Here is a 17728-nt window from a genome sequence, read left to right on the forward strand (position 1 = left end):
TCTGCCTTGGTTGGGCTCCTCCTGGTATCTCCAACACCAAGCATGGGCCTTCTGTAGAGCAGGCACCCAGGAAGTATCTGCTAGCTGGGCCCTGGGGTCCTGGTCGGGGAGAGGTTTGCGGGATGGGAAGGTGGGCAGGCAGGAGAGGATGGAGAAGCAGGAATGGGGCAGCCGTGGGGATGAAGGACAATACGGTGACAAAGCCTGAATGGTGGAAAGCGCCCGGTCTTTAGAGCCCACATAAAATTAATGGACTTGTGATGGAATCATTTCCAAAGTGCTTTGGAAGCCAGATGGGAAGCTTATGTCATTGTTTTCACTGCAAGCTAAACTGAAAATAATGAGCCCCGTTCCTGCCTGTGGGGAAGGTTCTGGTTCCACCATTGTCTACCCTTCTCTGTCTGGCTTCGCTGAGGTGGAGCCTTCCCGTGGCTCTCTGCAGGCAGCCTTGTGACTTGCTACCTGCTCTGTGAGGCTGTCCGGGGAGCTGGTGCTTTGAGGTACAGTGGGGCAGAGAGGACCCAACCAAACATTCCACCTCTCCTAGCGGATGAGCGCAAAACCCCAAAAGTGAACCAAATTCTGAGGCTCGACACCTGGAGGGGGTTTGAAGCCTCCCTGAGGAGCGATAGCTAGACATGAGGCTTCTCCAAGCCGTTGGGAGAACCAGACCGCTGCACAGATACGTTAGTGGCTGGTGTGGGAAGCTAACAGCAGACCCAGGGATACGGCAGGGTCCTGCCCGCTACTTTGCAGCTCACCCTCTGTCAGGCCCATTAACCTGTCCGGACCTTCGTTATTCCCCGGCAAGCATCCTTGACCCCACCTGTGGTTAAGATGACCTTTTGCCTCTCTTCCCAAGCCCGAGGGCCCAGATGTTTCCCTGGCAAGGACTTTTCCCTCTCTGGCATGACATTTCTTTATACTTTAGTTGATTGTTTATATACTTCTTGGCACAGCAGACTGTAAGCTCTTCGAGGGCAGGAATGGGTCGGAAACACAGTTCATGATCATCCATTTTTAATCATTCACTTAACAAGTATTGGTCAAGCCCCCTAGGGACTGGGCTAAATGTCTAAAAATAGAGCCGTAGGCAACTCAGGTAAAAAGCCCTGCTCTCAAAGTCTTCCTGCCGGTGCAGAAGACAGATGATAATGACCAAACATAACCTAAGCAAGGACAATAAAAGCAGGGCTCCTGCATCACACAACTCCAGGGGGTGCTCTTCCTAACACGCTACGCTGCTGTTGGTGCTCGCTAGATGATGGGAGAGCGGCTGTGCTGGTGACGGGCTCCCCCCAGGATCCGGGCCAGTGCCTGCTACGCGGTACTGCAAGCAACCTGGCAACATTTATGAAAGAGTAATGGTCTCTCTCCATGCAGTCATGCCTTTTAGTACCTGACTGTATCCATTCTTCTCTCCTTTCTGCATGGGCTTCCTGCGTGCACCTGCTTGAGCTTAGGCAGGGCCTGGCGACTAATGCTGTTCTGTGACCAGAAGTGCCAGGATTCACTCCTGGGCGGGTGCCTGACCCTCTCCAGCTTTTTCCCCGCTGCTGCTGCAGTGACCGAGGCAGCTACAAGATGCGGATTGTCTATCATCGGAGCCCCTGAGTGATTCTGTGGAGCAGAGCAGGTCGTCGCAGGAATCGTCTGCCGGCTAAGCCTTTGTGATGTTCGGTTCAGCCACAGTGATTCTGGGGTTTGCTGCCTGGGCAGAGCCTGATCTCTTCTGACTAATGCTCCCAACTCCCTGCAAGCTCTTTCAAGGTCAGGCCATTTATTGGGCATAGCACGGGGTGATCACAAAACGCTAAAAAAACAAAACAAAAAACCCCAACCTGATAGACAAGAGTAACGCACATTGATGAACAAGCAGTATCAGGGTTTTTGCCTTCGGCCGGAGTCCCTCAGCTCTGCTGCAGCGGACCCCGGCGGGCCCCAGGCCTGGCCACCATGGCTGGGTTGTTCATTGCCAATGGGCGGGTTTCCTTCTACCCCGAGGTCCTCTCAGTGGCGGGGGAGGCAACGCTGCCGTTGACCACATGGGGAAAACGCACCAGTTTCTTTCCATGGGATGCAGACAATCTGGAGGAAGGGCAAGATTTCGGAAAACTCTAGCCCCTCCCCCGAGTCGGAGCAATTGGGGTCTTTGCTCACCCACGCCCCCCAGTGTGGCTTGCACAGAACAGAGAGACCCTCGCAGCTGTGCTCTGAGTATAGACAGAGATACAGACCCAAACGCTCCCTTCCTCCCAGGGGGAGGACGACACTGCTTCAGATCCACTTCCCTAGGCCAGAGATGATCAAACCCGGCCTGTCTCCGCATCACCTGGAGGGCCCGTGCGGAACAGTTGGTCACCCCCTCCCCCACAGAGTCTGAGACACAGTGCATCCGGGGTGGGGTCTGAGAATTTGCATTTCTAATAAGTTCCCTGCACTGCTGCTGCTGCTGCTGCTGCTGCTGGCCCATCCCTTAGGCTGATGCTCTGTCTCTCAAAGTCAAGGTTAAGTATAATGCCTTCAGAATAACACTATAATCTGCTACCACCCATGAATGGTACAGGAGGCACGCCTTCTTTCAGATCACCCAGATCAGGAAGAGGGAAAGGGAAGTTTCAGGGAGGGGAGGGCCTGGGACAGAATCCAGAGTGAGGGCTACTGCCCAGAGGAGAGGGCAGATGTGTGCCACAGAGGAAGGTCCCAGGATGAGAGCCAGAAGGAACCTGGGGCCGATCTGGTGCAGAGCTGGTCACGGGGGATAAAAAGAGCCCTAGACTTCGAGTCCGAAAACTTGCAATCCTCTCCCATAAGACCTTGCAGCTGCTGGCCCCCACCCAGGTGAGCCCCTCCGGAGGCAGCTGAAGCTGGTCTCTAACATCTCCCGCTGGGAGAGCCCGCCTGGTTTCTGGGTGGGTGAGTGGTGCCCAGACCCCTGTGCCCGGCGCACCATCCACACCAGGCCTGCGACCCAGCGCAGGAAACCTTCCGACGGTGCAAAGCGCTCTGCCATCTTCTTGCGGATTTCTCCTCTGAGCTCCCGGCAAGGTTGTACTGTGCCAAGGGTTAGCGTGGGTGGCCGTGACTCACTCAGCCTCGTGGGGAAGCAGAAGCTGCCAGCGCTGCCACGGAAACAGGCTAAATCAATCCCAGTCCCCGCAGGGGGCAGAGAACGAGCTGCCTGCAGCCACTGAGTCGGGGCCACTGTGGCGCTGCTGGGGGTGCGGCCACGGAACCGGCGAGCACGGCCTGTGCTGGGCTGGCCACGGCCCTGCCCTGGGAGCTGGGCTGGTGACAGCAGCCCCAGACGCTGGTGCAGGGACTGCAGCATGTGACTGGGGGCAAAGACTGTGGGAAGTTTGTACTTATGGGGGAAAAGGGAAGAAGAGAGGAGACCCTCACTCTTGACTCTCTTCCTGCACTTTCTGGAAAGGTCTAACTCCGCTGAGGCTGCTCCCTCACTGGATGATGTGGAGCTGCCCTCCCTCCCAGCTGGCCACCCCCATCCCCACTGAGGGGAAGGGGAAACGGAGGCCAGAGGTTGCAGTGACCAAGGCAAAGTCCCATGCCTTTCAGAGGCAGAGTCAGGCTGGGCTCCCGATATCCTGAACACTGGGTCCTCTGGACCAGTGGACACTGCCTCCCTCGGAAACAATTTGCTGGGCCTTGGGCCATTTGCTTTGCCATGAGTATCTGCTTTTCAAGGCAGTGGGACGTGCCATTAATACCACACTCTGCTCTCCCCCAGAGCAGCGGTGAGGCTCCAGCTCCCGTCCCCTCCACCCCACAGCTCCTAAGCCAGGCGAGTGAGTTTACACCAGCTGTACCAGCCAGCCGGTGGAAACCCTAAGAGCTTCCCATCTGCCCAACATCCTACTGTTACAGAGGTAGGGACAGAGCCACAACAGGGTGTCCTGGCTTTTCAGACCAGCTTCCCCCATCCCATACACAGGGCAGGGGCCAGGAGCGGGTTGTCTAAACTCATCAGTTCCACCTGGTGATTCTCGTGCCATTGCCCCAGGTACCCCTTTCTACTCCCAGGTGAGGCTCACAAGTGGGTGTGGTGGCGTCCGCACAAGTCTTTATGCCTGGTGGCCCCTCAGCCCCACCACGGCCACGTCCCCCTTCCCCAAGTCCCTCGTGGCAGAGAGGGCTGGGAGCACCCTTCCCCTTCCATTTCCAGGTGGAGTAAAGGCCAGCATGGGGCCCCTCGCACGTCAAGTCTGTGGGTTCCCCTTTACCTGCCCTCCCGGTGTCTTTGATTCATCATGTCCCTTCTCCTAATTGCTCAACTTCTGCCTTTCTGGGAGCCCCTCCTCAGTCTGTAAACATGTTTCTGTCTCTTTCACAAGAAAAAGCGATGAAACGAACTGGTCACTCTCCGTCCCTAACCGACGAGCTGCTTCTTCAAGTGGCCTGCGCTTGTCCTGGCCCCCTCCTGCCTCTGGAGAGCTCCCGGTGTCTCCTGGTGAAGCCCGGTTCTTCCTCCTCTGCGCTGGCTGCCCCGCGCCCCTGCTGGAGTCGCCCAAGGTCATATCAACACCCTGGCTGGTCTCTGCTGTCCCAAACCTGTCTGGACCTCCGGCACCAGAGGGGACTAGGGCCCTCCCACCCCCGCAGCCAGGCATCTTCTCCCAATCAAGCCATTACACTTGGGCTCAGCCTTCCTGACCCTTCAGTCCAGCTTTTGCCCTCCCTACCCACCCCTGTCCCTAATCTGGGCTCTCCACCGGTCTACAGGACCAGCCTAAAAAAAAAAAAAAAAAAAGTGTCTGTTGTCTCCTTCATCTCTTCTGGCTTTTTCCCGACCAAAAACTACTACGGAGTAGAAGGAGAGGGTCTCATTCTCCGTCTTAGAGCTGAAGGGTAGGCTTTGAAAGAGGGGGGAGAAAAGGTTTCCTTCGATCATACTCTAAGAACCACCTGGAAGGCAGGGCGGGCTCATCTCTTCCCAGCGTGGCCGGGTCAGATGTCCCCTGTGAGGGCACCACACCTCCCGCCTGAGCACCTGCACCGCGACCAGTGGCCTGCCGCAAGGCTGCCCTCCTCCCTGGGCAACTCTGCACAGCCGGAAGGCGGCTCTCCCTGCCCAGACAGAAAGGGCCTGTGGCTTCCATCAATGTGCTTTGCAGACTCAGAAGCTCTCCACTCAAGGTGTCTTGAAAAATGGCAAGGCATTTCTGTGACACCAGAGCCCAGGCAGGCAGCTGGCTGTCCCCTGGCATCCCTAACCCCCTCCTAGGAGAAGGCTTGGCCAGGCTCCTGGGAACGGCCCAGAGAAACCAACGTACTTAACCGCCCCCCCCAGAGATTCTTCCCAAAGCCCTTCCACATCCACCCAAAAGCAGACTGTCACATCTCAGAGGGGACAGCCCTGCTCCCTCCTGCAGGACTGATGTCAGATGAACACCTTGGAGGCTTGACGAGTTCCCCGAGCAGAAGGCTCTCTGGGTGACAAGGAATCTACAGGAAGGACTCTGGGAAATGGAAATGTCTTCCTGATTCGGATCTCAAATCTGCCTCCTTGGAACTTCCGCCCACCTGATTCCGCTCGCTGGTCCTTGGAGGGAAATTTCTCATCATGCATCTAATTGGTCTTATGGTAGCTGGAGGAGGCGAGGACGCAAGTGTTTGCCTCTTTTCTAGAATGAGGATGCCTCGGGAGGTCAAGGGGGTTGCCAAAAAGCTGCAGGGGGAGGTGGGGAGAGAATGCAAGTGTCTCCACTTTTCAGGCCAGTCCTTCTTCCATGAGCTCATTCTTGCCCAGGGCTTCTGAGTGCCTACGGCAGGCACCTGGGAGCGCACCTGGGATACTGGAGGCCTGGGACACCTTGCCCCTTTCCAGAGAGTTCTCAGTTCCAGCTTAGAAAACACACACACACACACACACACACACACACACACACACACACACGTGATTCACAGCCTAAACACAGCCAGCAGCCTGGGTGGCTCAACATCACCCAGGAAGGTCAGCCTAGAAAACCAGGTTTCTTATTTTCAGCTGCCCCCCCCCCCACCGCCCCCCTCCCCACCACCAGCACAGGCCAACAGGCAAGAAAGGGACCATGTGGAGAAGCTTCTCTTCACCAAAGAGAAGGGCCTGAACTTGAAGAAGAAAGGCCTGGAGAAGAGTTTGGAAATGACAGCCGTCAGCGCTGGGCTTGGAAAGACGGCGGAGAGCTCGTGGGTGTGTGGGTGGGAGGGTGCTCACCGGTGCCAAGGCTGAGTCGTGTGGCAGCAGGGAAGTAGGGGAGCAGGGCCCTGAGTGGTGCCAGAGCTGCAAACCAGACCCACAAGGCCTGCTCTCCTCAAAGGCAGGTCCTAGCAACTTCCAAGCCCTTGGATAATGGGGCCGGGCTCCACCCCCGAAGATGTGCCCTCTTCCTTCTTAAAGACACAGCGCTCCAATTCCCCCCCACGTCTGGCTGCTAGCCAGCCAGCAGCATTCGGGCTCAGTACTGCAGGCTTCGTTTTCTTTCCCTTGGGTGGCAACGCTGACTCTACCAAACACTTTAGGCACAGGGAGACCCAGGCCCTATGCTCTGCAGCTTGTGGAGTCAAGAACTGACGTCTTCCCTCATGGGCCAAATGCCCCCCCACCCCCCCGGCAATTCATCCATTGAGGCCCTACCCCTCGGTGTGGTCGGCATTAGAAGGTGGGGTCTCCGGGGCTTCATCAGGTTTATGATAAGGTTTGGAGGGTGGAGACCCCATCGTGGGATTAGGGTCTGAAGAGGCTGAGCAGAGCTTTCTCTTGACGTCATGTGAGGACACAGCTAGGCAGCCCGGCGCCTGCAAGCCAGGAGCTGGATCTTCCATCAGGAGCCAAATCTGCCATCAACCTGATCTTGGACTTCCCGGCCTCCAGACCTGAGAGAGATAAACACCTATACTTTCTAAGCCACCAAGTCTACGGTATTCTGTTAGAGCAGCCTGAGCTTAGACAGCCTCTCAGACACTCAGAAGGAGAATCTGCAGAGATCTGGTAACCCAAACAGCGCTGCAGAGGGGGTCAGATTTGCCAAGCTCCATTTCTTATGCTGGAAGGGGCCGGGAAAGAGAACCATCATCTCTGTGAAAGCTGCCTTTGGCCCTGGTCTCTAGCTGTCATCGAATTGAAGGGCTAGTGTTGAAATCCAGGGCTCCCGGTTTGGATGAAAGACAGTTCTAAAATAGGTGAATATTCCAATAGTGGGCTGTGGAATTCCAGACAGGTGTGAAACGAAAGTTAGATCCAGGCACCCCTCCTGTCTTTCCCACTAATAGCTGTGCAGCCTTGGGAAATCACCGCACTTCTCTGAAGTTGGGTTATTTCATCTCCCACCTGAGGATGAAACCTGGTCTGCTCCACCTTCTTCAAGGCTGGGCTGTGATCTGACATATAGGAAGGCACTTTGAAAATATGTTAATAGAAGCATACATTTTTTTTTTTCTTTTTGTGTGTGTGAGAGAAAGAAAGTGTCTGGACAAGTGTCCAGTGTCCTTAGTTAGCACTGGAGAAATCAAGGAAGGCTTCAAGGAGGAACCAAGGAGGCGCCAAGTGACCTGGACAGACGCCATTCATAATGACAGTTTCATCTGGGCCAGGGCCAAGGCCAAGGCCAAGGCAGAGAGTTCCTACGTGTGATGCAAGGAGGCGGCGGAGTCAGAGGGGTGGCTCCACAGAGGCACAAAGGACCACAGACGGATCCCTAACCTGTCAAGTCAGTGTCCCTGAGCTCAGAGCCCAGACCAGCTCAGGGTCGAATCCACTTAGAGATAGCTCCAGAGTGACTAAGCCTTCCAGGGGAGCCATGGACCCCCTGCCTGTAGTTTTTGCTCAGTGCCACATGCCATGGGATGTGGGGCAGGCAGGATGGGCCTCCTGACCGAAAGGACCAGGTGACGTGCAGACAGTGGGGCGGAGTTCACGACCTGGAGATCCTGAGTGATGGGCGGGAAGGTTGTGGGCTCAAGTTCCAGCAAGGGTGTGGTGACAGGACAGGCCCGGGCTGGGAAGGCCGAGTCTGGAAATGCGGCCGAGTCCCACGTGGGCAAATGTGGTGGGGGTGGGGTGGGGGGAAAGCCAGCGAAGGCCAGGGCTGAGGCCCACCAAGGAATGTGGACTCTTTCCTGTAGGCAGGGGGGAGCCATTGGCTGGTGGTGTTGAGAGTATCTGGATAAGGTTACCAACAACTGTGTGGGAAACTCATGGTAAAAATGACAATTCGGCAAGAGGTAACAGAGAGAATTACTAGAGCAGAAGTTGTAGAGAATCAAGGACAGCAGGGCGATCGCCTCCACAATCAAACGGTACCAAGTAGTGACACCTCCGAAAGGACCTCTGCTGTTCTGGGAGCTTCTACGGTTTCTGCCCTCTTCCTAACAATACTCAGGTCTCCTTTTGAGCATTAACTCCTCCCAGATACAGTCTGACAGGGCACATCCCAAACTCAGGAGCCCACCAAGCCCTCCCTGGAACCCGAATCTCCAACAGAAGGAAACAAACAAGGCGAAGGGTAGGATTCTGTCCGCCTGGGCACTCCGTCTGTCTGCCTGTGCACTCCGTCCGCCATGAGGCTGTTCTTGTCCATCCTGCTTCTTAGGCCTTGGGGGGCACCCAGATTCCCACCTCTTTCCAGGCCTGACTCTTCAGACTTCCTCAATTCTGTAAAGATCGGGTACCCTTCCAATAAATTCTCTTTGGCTGGGAAAACTAAGCTACTTACAACCAAGACATCCTAATTGAGAGACCAGCCTTAGGCAGACAGCTCTGGCCTCTGTGTTTTGGCTCTTTTCCTTCCATATCCTGATTTCTTCCCCCACTGGGACCTGGCCTCAGCAGCCCAAGACCAGAGAAGGAAAACCCAGGGTTGGTGTTCTAATTGTGCCCATTGCTCAACCATCACTGGGGCAGAAAGTCATGTACAGGCCAGCAGCCCTCACTCCTCGATTTAACAGAGTGGAGGAGGGAGTTGATGGGCAGAAAAAAGAAAGCTTCTCAAAGCCAGGTGTCCTGTCAAGGTGCAGACCACATGGCTGAGTCTAGAGCCGGGCCTGGATTTCTGCATGTCTGACCTGTCCCCCGTGGAGGTGGGTGCTGCTGGGGCCTGGCTACTTGCATTCTTTTCAAGCAAACTCTACACGGTGTACGTGTACACAGGGTCAAGTCACTCTATTTCTCTGCTCAAAACCTTCCAGTGGCTCTCATGTACTCAAGCGCAAGTCCTTACAATGGCTTCCAATGCCTGGTGTGACTTGGCCACCCATTTCTTTCCAACCATGTCTCTTTCCATTATCTGCCTCACACACACTACGCAGGTGACACCTCAGAGCCCCTACATTTGTGCGCCTGGTGAATCTCCGCATCTCCTCTTGTCTTTGCTTGAGTCACCCTCTTCACACAAGACCTCGTACACAAATGTTCGTAGCAGCTCCATTCAAATCGCCAAAAGGTGAAACCAGCCCCGGTGTCCATGAAGAGACGAATGCATCAACAAACCATGGTGCATCATATAGTGGAATGTTCTTTGGCCCTAAAGAGGAATGAGGTATTGATTGACACGTGCGACAGTATGGATGAAACTTGAAAACATTCTGTGACATGAGAGACACAAAAGGCCACATGGTGTGTGACTCTATCTATAGGAAATGTCCAGAATGGGCAAAGTATCGAAACAGAAAAGGAATTGGTTGCCTAGGGCTGCGCGGAGGGAAGAATGGGGAATGACAGCTAATGGGCACAGTTTCTTTTTGGAATGACGAAATGTTCTAAGATCAATTGAGGGAGTGAGGTGCACATGTCGATCTACAACTAGTTTTCACTACATGCACTTTAAAAGGGTGTAGGCAGTGTGGATTGTAGCTCTTACCCAAAACAGTCACCCCCTCCATGGGCCTGGCCCGACCACCAGACGACGAGCCCCCTCCCTCCACTAGCCTCTCCAGTCCCTTGTGTTCTGCTCTACTTTCTCCCAAGGATTAATACCTTCTAACAAACTATGCCTTCTAACTATTAATACCTTCTAACAAAAAAATTTTTTCCTTTCTTTTTTTAACTTATCTTTTGTTTCTTGTCTCTCTCCCCCACTGCAACATAAGCTTCAGGAGGGGAGAAAATATTTCCTTTGTCTTTCATTCCCTGACGGATAGTCCAGAAGAGAGCCAGGACATCCGTGGGTACTCAGTAAGTATCTGCTCAGTGAACAAAGGAACAAGACTTCTGGGGGAGAAGCCCAGGGCCGAAGACGCAGCAGGTGCCCCATTCCGGGCCGCTGCTGGATCAGAGCACAGCGGTCGAGAGGAAGTCGGAGGGCAGGCTCTGTCTCACAGATGTCGCACCCACCACCTCTCCTCGCTCTGCTGGTTTCCACAGCTGCAGGTGGGAGCAGCTTCCAGCAGGAGGCCACTGAGTGGCAGTGGCCACGGACTCCCACAAGGCGGGGCCGTGGGACAGCTGGGAGCAGCCCCCACCTGGAGACCTGCCTGCACCAGGAATGTGCAGCTCGGCACTTTAAAAAAAAAAAAGAAGAAGAAGAAGAAAGAAAGAAAGAAAAAACTGTAGTAAAATATAACATCAAATTTGCCATTTTAAGCATTTTAAAGTGTCGTGGCATTTGAAGTTCAGTGGCATTAAGTACATTCACTGTTACGTAACCGTCACCGCCATCCGCCTCCAGAACATTTTCATCATCCCAAACTAAGGCTGTACATGTTAAACACGAACGCCCCATTCCCTTCTCCCCCAGTCCCAGGCAACCAGCATCCTACTTTCTGTCTCTAAAAATTTGGCTACACCAGGCACCTGCTCTCCACGGAATCATCTAAGTGAAATCAGCCTTTTGTGTCTGGCTTATTTCACTGGGCATGAGGTCTCCAAGGTTCATCCACACATGACAGCACACATCCGAATTCCCTTCCTTCTTAAGGCTGGATAGTATTCCATCGCATGTGTAGACCACGCTTTGTTTATCCACTCACATGTCGATGCACACCTCGCTCGTTTCCCCTGGTGACTATGGTCAGGGATGCAGCTGTGGACAAGGGGATATGGGTGTCTGCGCAAGAGCCAGCTTTCAGCTCTTCTGGGTACACACCCACAAGTGGGATTGCTCGGTCACAGGGCGGTTCTATATTTAACTTCTGGAGGAACGGCCATGCTGTGTCCACATGGCTCTGCTCTTTGCAGTCAATGAACTCAAGGGCTCCTCTCCAGCCTTCTGGCCCACGTCCGTACCCCAAAGTCGGCTCGGGGCGGGCGCTGTGCCCAGGGCTCTGTGATCATCCAGGAGGTTGGTATTCTCACCCCTGTCTTACAAGTGTGAGGAGACTGCGGCCCAGGAGGTCCATGCACCTGGTCCGGTTGCAAAGTGAGTCAGGCAGCTGCGCTGGACTTGAGTGTACTTCTCCGACTCCAAGTCCGTCTTCCACACCAGCAGCACCTGGTGGCCTCCCGAGGCTCTAATCTGGCCCCGAGATGCTTGTATTTGATTGTCAGGTCTTTCCAAAGTAATAGTATATTAGCCTCTGTGTGGAGTGATATGATTCCCAACTCCTCAGTGCTCCTGCCCTTGGAAGTGTGCCCTCTTCGCCATTGATCTTGGACTTGGCTATGGGCTTTGCTTTGGCCAATCCAGGGTGAAGAAGTCAGAGGCGCTCATCATCTCAGATACAAGGTTTAGTCACTGTTCCTTTTCCTTTGCTCTAAGAATGGCAGGTCCCAGATGAAAGCGGCCTCTTCAGCCTGGATCCCAGAGTAAAGAAGTCATGTGGACAGAGGCTCAGCTAACCTGAGCAGGGAGCCCAGGAGCCCCAGACCCGCAGTCCACGTGGACCACGAACAATGCAGGAATCAGTGTTGCTGTGGGTCACTGAGAGTTTGGGGTTCTTCCTTAGCCAGCATAAACTAGCAAAAGCTGCTTGATAACAGCGTCTGCTATTTAACACTTTGGAAGGTTCTCATGCAATTTGACTTATATGGCTGCAACTTAAGATTGGCCACCTCTGGGCTCACAGTGTCACTTGGCAGCCGATGGGCAGACCTGCAGAGTACCTGCGGCTTTTCCAGGGAGCCTGTGTCTCCCCATGAGCCACCGTCCTCAGCACCCTTCCCTGTCCCAGCCAGGGTCTCTGGACAAGCCCCCAGGTTCTGCTAAGACCTGATGGTGCCACTCCCTGGGACTGTGCCCTTTGTGAATCTCCAAAGAGACAGGAAGCCATGTGACTCCAGAAATGCAAGTTCTAATATTAGTGACAGTCCGGCTGTGTGGCAGGGGGACATTGTCACGCCCCCTCCTTGGGCCTGTGTTTTCTTCCATGAATGGGAGGGGATTCAAGCAGGAGATCTCGGGGCACCTCTGAGGCAGCATTGTGGCCCAAGAACACCAGACTTTGCTGCCACAGAGACTATACTGGCCACTCTGGGGTAGGGGGAGCTGCGGGGGGACAGCTGATGGTGATGTCAGCAGTCTCCCCACCCCACCTCACAACTCAGAGTGGGGGAGCATCAGGGTCAAGCCCCAACAGGAACTCTGGGATGGGAACTTGGCCTTGCACTGAAAGAGCATGCCCTGGACACCTGGAGTGGGTCTCCCAGCCCCTTGCCCAGGCCTAGAGCATGCCGCTCAATTTCTACCTGACAGCAGGCCGGATGTGGAGCATTTCAGAGACCTCCCTTACATTTCCAGGTGGGCAAACCTTTCTGCAAGTCACAATTGTTGCTTGATGAAAGCCCCAGGAGGCACGGTGCTTGGGCGTCAACCTCACAGGATGGAGGAGACGGAGAGGACATTTTCAGAGACTGCTGGCTGGTGGATTCACTGTCCCCTAGTCTGCCCCCAAAAGCTCAGCTCCAGGTTCCCAGAGGCATACAGGCCTAAGCCCCAGGAAGTACACCCAAGCCAGGGAAGAAGAATGGCGGCTTTAGGAACCCATGAAGGGTTTATGAAGCTTCGTGGCCTTCTGAACCCTCTGCCTCCAACCCATTAAATGTTTCCGAGGAGAGGGAAGGTTTCTGTGTCCACATGTCCTGCAGTCCAGTTTGTTGAATCTTCAGCAAAGGAATGTGCCTCTGTACCCCGAACCGAGAGAGAGAACGCCGTCACCACCCAAGAAGTCACCCCCTTCTTCACTCTTTTTTGGCCCCCAGCCCAAGAGCAACCAAGCAACCAGTGGAGTGAGCCCTACCTGCTTTTGAACTTCACCTAAATGGAATCGCACAGCATTACTCCTTTGTGTCCGGCTTTGGTGGGGCCACATTACTGTGTGAGATTCGTCCTCACTGCTCTTTGGCTCTGCAGAAACAGGAGCAAGGGGTGAAAGGAAGGGGAGGGGGTGAGCAGAAGGGGGAGGCTGGGCTGGAATCCAGCCGGGGACCCTGTGATTCCAAAGGAGCACTGGGCCTCCATTTGGACATGGGCTTGACCTATGGAAGGGTCAGACCTTGAGTGAGGAGGTCTCGCCAGCATGTGATGGGAGTGGGAAGTGGGACACTTGGACCCACTTTTCCAGTTCTGCTTCCTACAACTTTCCTTTGAATTGGTTAGGCCCTGGATAAGGGAGGTGTTTCCAGAAGTGGTGTGAGGCTTCCCTGGGGGACTCTTCCGGAATGTTCACCTTGGGCAGCTGGGGGCTGGAAGAGGGGTGGGAAGGGTTACAGGGCATCCGAGGATGAAGAGCCAGATTCGATGCACCGTTGGCTATAAAGAAGAGTTTATCTGGAAAGAAGGCCCGCGAGGGGCTACCCTAGCAGACTGTCCGCCCCAGGGAGACCTGGGTTCTCATCATGCAACTGTTGTAAGTCACTCCACCATCTGGTCCCAAGCAGCCTAGATGAAGCTAAGGCCTTCTACACTTATATTTTTGTTCATTTTTAAAAAAAATTATGGTAAAATATACAAAACATAAAATTTACCATTCTGACCCACTTTACGCATACAGTTGGGCAGCATGAAGCGCAGTCACCCTGTCGTGCAACCGTCACCACCACCCAACTCGAGAGCATTCTCTTCTTTCCCAGCTGAAACTCTGCACCCACGAAGCAACTTCCGGTTTTCCGAAAGCTTCAAGACAAGGAGTGAATATCTAATGGTGGAGTTTCTGAAAGTTATTTTTTGGGGGAGAGGGTCCAGCATCTAAGACGGGTGCAAATCCCGGCCTTTTTGGAAAGGAAATAGTCCAAGTTTATCCAGGCTCCTCCCCTGCCCGCCTCCCTGAAGACTGGGGCTGTGCTTTCCCTGTCCTTGTTCCTCTACTGGCCTTTGGACTCTGTGCGCATTTGGTCCTGGACCACCCAGGGATAGTTCCTTACCCCATCTGGTTTCTTTAAGCTCAGCCGGGCTGCTGAGCAGGACTCTGCCCTCCAGGGCACGGGCCGGGGTGCATCTTGGAAGAATAACTGCTATCTGATGTCACGGATGCTGGGGGACCCCTGCCATGGCTCTTTCTCACACTCATTTACCAGAGATCTGGTCCTCTCAGCAAACTGAGCTTTTCCTGTCCTCGATGGAAAACGCAGAATCCCTGGCAGGGGTTCTAAAAAAAAAAAAAAAGCCGGGCTGAGCCTGGAAGGAATTCGACTCTGGGACATCAGGATCCGCTTCGGAAAAAGAAACGTGTCAGAAGTCCATAAACTATGTTCTTAGATCCAGCACCTGGAGGGAGAGCCTGACAGGTCCCTAAAGATGATTCAGGGCTGTGCTGGACCGGCTAGCCCCACCAGAGACACCTGCAAAGGCTCAGCTGCGCTCTCCAAAGGCACAACCGTGTTAATTCCTGACCGCCACCTGCGGGAGGTGTCTCAGAGGCGCCCGTGCAGGGTCCGCAGAGCGAGGCCCGGCCTCCTTGGAGCAGGTGCATCCCCAGGAAGGGGGACTGTGTCAGAGCCGAGCCCACACCTACCACAGGGAGTGGTGGCACAGGGGCAGCTCCCCAGCCCCGTGTGCCTGCCTGAAGAGTGAGCTGAGCTTACCTTGGGGGCCTGAAGCAGGCAAGGGGACGAGACCCTATGTTCCCACCCCGCATTCTGTGCCCAATCCTAGTGAAGATCATTCCAGGCTTGTTTAAAGTTGCATATCTTTTTTTTTTTTTTTTTAATGACGAGATTCTTTCTTTTCTATTACATGAGACTTTAACTTGTACATTTCAGAAACTTTAAACTTGTTTGCTTTATCCAAGAAAGTGCTGCTTGGTGAGGAACAAAGGCATCCACTTTCCCGGGTTGCAAGATGAGCTCTTCTGGGACCCGAGAACAGGGGGTGGGACAGGGCGCGGTGCATCAGGGTTGGCATCCTAGCCCAGCCCCTGCTGGCCTCCTTGGCCCTGCAAGTGTTGTGTTTGCCCTCCCCTTACCTGCCGCTCCTAGCTCCCTGAACAGATCTGGGGTCTCCTTCCCTCTTCGGTCCCTGGAGCCAGGTGACACTCCACAACGCATTCTACCCGGGTTAACGTGCCCGGTGACGACCCGCCCCGGCGGTCATGCAGCATTCCAGACTCACCCAGCTCCAAGGACCAGCTCCGCCCAGTGCAGGCCTTCTGTTCCCACGGTCCCCATGTATCTTTTCCTTAGGCCAGCCCCTTCCACATGCAATGGCTTCCTGGAGCCTCCTCCAGGAAGTCCTTCAGGGACCGTCAGCTGAAGAGATTTTATGATCCTTGCTGTTCCCTCTGAAATTCCTTGGTGCCGCCCTCACCGCACTTTGCAGCAACGTCTGCTTGGCTGGCGTCATTGTCACCCACGCCTCCCCAGGAGACCGTGTGTTCCTCCACGCAGGACTTCCTTCATTCATCTTTAGAATCCCAAAACCTAGCACACAGTAGGCACTCAACAAGAGGACTTAGAGTGTTCTGACTCTGAACTTCTCATCACCAGCCAACAATTCTGGCCACCAATTTCCAACCTGTGTGTGCGCACACACACGCGCGCGCGCGTGCAAGTGTTCCCCTCACACACCCAAGCAAGTCTCCCACACCAGCTGTTGTCCTACAATTCGACTCAATTCTGACACTGTCTACCCAGAGACAGCGTAGGAAGCCCCAGGTGAAGGATTCAGTCCTACAAGACTGTCCACGCCTCCCACGGACGCCTGGGCAAGGGCAGCCCGTATTTCCGACCAATCAGCTATACACTGGGAGTTCCCATGACCCTCTCCTTGGGTTTGGTTATTTTGCTAGAGTGGCCACAGAAACAGTTTACTTACTAGATTGCAGGTTCATAAACAGACCTAACTCAGGAACAGCCAAAGAGAAGAGAGGCACAGGGCTTCCAGGCTCTCTGGGACGTGCCACTCTCCCCAAACCTTCACGTGATCAGCAACCCCCATCCTTTTGGGGGTTTTGTGGAGGCTTCACCACAGAGGCATGATTGATTAAATCACTACCTATTGGCGATTCAGTTAACTTCTGCTCCCTTCTGCCTCCCCTCCCCAGGTCAAGGGGCCGGGACTGAAAGTTCTAACCTTCCAAACCCACAGTTAGTTCTTCCGGCGCCCAGCCCCCAAGCCGGGGTGCAGGCCAAAAGTCGCCTCACAAGAGGAATCTTTATCACTCTCCTTACAGGAAATTCCAAGGCTTAGAGGCTCTGCCAGAAACGAAGATGAAAACCAAATAAATATTTCTTATTATAAATCACAATATCACAGAATTAAATAAATGGCCTTTTAGGTCGTTGTCCAAATCCTCTCCTGCTCCCACTCCACTTGGCAGGAAGGGCCACCCCGGGGACCTGTTCACTGACTTTGCGGCTGGCTGTGCCCCACAGCGCCCAGTGGCTCCGGGGAGAAGAACTTATTTGCTGGTAACCAGGTGCTGCTGGCCGGCACGAGGGCCGAGCAGTCTCCCTGCGTGCAGCTGCCTGCCCCCTCCGGGACGCAGGTGTGGATGGGCTCCCCCGGGCACCTGCCCAAATGACAGGCCGGTGACTACAGAGGCAGCCTTGGGAGCTGCAGCTCTAAGTCACCCCGACCTATCCTAAACCCTGGGTCCCTACCCAGCCCGGGGGAGCAAGAGCCTGCCCTTCCTTCCTGTCCCCTTCCCCACCTTCCCATCTTGGGAAGAGCTGAGAGAAGTATACAGGTTCTGTTTCTCTAAGTGTGAGGGGGTGGGGCGTGACAGGAGTTCCCTCATGACTGTCCGCAGCATCAAGCTATGGTCAGGTGGCAGAAGGCCACACCACGGCACTTGCCCAGGGAAACCCCCCTGCTTCCTCTAGGGGTCTGGTGGGGGAGCGGGGGAGAGTTGCTGGAAGCCCCCTTTCTTTCCAGACTCCAAGTAGAGGGATTAGGCTTTCCGAGGGGTTGGGGCTAATAGCTGGAGCCAGATTCACTTTTCCTTAAGCCTTGGGGCTGCAGACGGGCTCTGCATGGCTCATACCTTCTGCCTTCTTGTCCCCCTTCCCAGTTAAGTCGTGCGACCTTCCTACCATTGGTGAGACGAAGCAAGTCGCCTGTCTTCTGCTTAGCATGGAGCAGGTGCCTAGGAAATGGCTATTTCGTTCCTTTTGGTGCATCTGCCCTTCAGGAAGAACTCTGATGGGTGTGCGAGTAACAGAAGATCCAACCAACAGGCTTAACACACAGGACTCGTAGGCTCACAGAACAAGGTCTGGAAATGCACAGTTCTAGGGTGATTTCAGTAAGTCAAGAAGGTGATGAAGTTCCCAGGTTCATTTATTCTTTCCTCTCAACCACCCTTGACATACGGCTTGTCACCCTCATGCTGTGACCTAACAGTCACAAGAGGAAAGCCACAG

The 17728-nt window shown here is 54.5% G+C and overlaps 2 long non-coding RNA genes across 3 annotated transcripts; both read right to left on the reverse strand.

The window, feature by feature from the left end:
- Nucleotides 1-1003: 1003 nt before the first annotated feature.
- On the reverse strand, nucleotides 1004-6566 carry LOC131835386 (uncharacterized). The gene is made up of 2 exons (XR_009355171.1): nucleotides 6215-6566; nucleotides 1004-2088 (listed from the first exon to the last, which is right to left on the reverse strand). It is a non-coding gene; the product is annotated as an uncharacterized LOC131835386 (long non-coding RNA).
- A 1952-nt stretch (nucleotides 6567-8518) lies between these two features.
- LOC131836914 (uncharacterized) lies at nucleotides 8519-15469 on the reverse strand. 2 transcript variants are annotated; one of them, XR_009355849.1, is made up of 5 exons: nucleotides 15331-15469; nucleotides 14291-14514; nucleotides 13895-14042; nucleotides 13168-13274; nucleotides 8519-9518 (listed from the first exon to the last, which is right to left on the reverse strand). It is a non-coding gene; the product is annotated as an uncharacterized LOC131836914 (long non-coding RNA). The 2 variants fall into 2 exon arrangements; XR_009355848.1 differs by lacking the exon at nucleotides 8519-9518 and adding an exon at nucleotides 10600-13051.
- Nucleotides 15470-17728: the final 2259 nt, after the last annotated feature.

This window comes from Mustela lutreola, chromosome 7 (genome assembly GCF_030435805.1).
Source record: "Mustela lutreola isolate mMusLut2 chromosome 7, mMusLut2.pri, whole genome shotgun sequence".
Taxonomy (NCBI): domain Eukaryota; kingdom Metazoa; phylum Chordata; class Mammalia; order Carnivora; family Mustelidae; genus Mustela; species Mustela lutreola.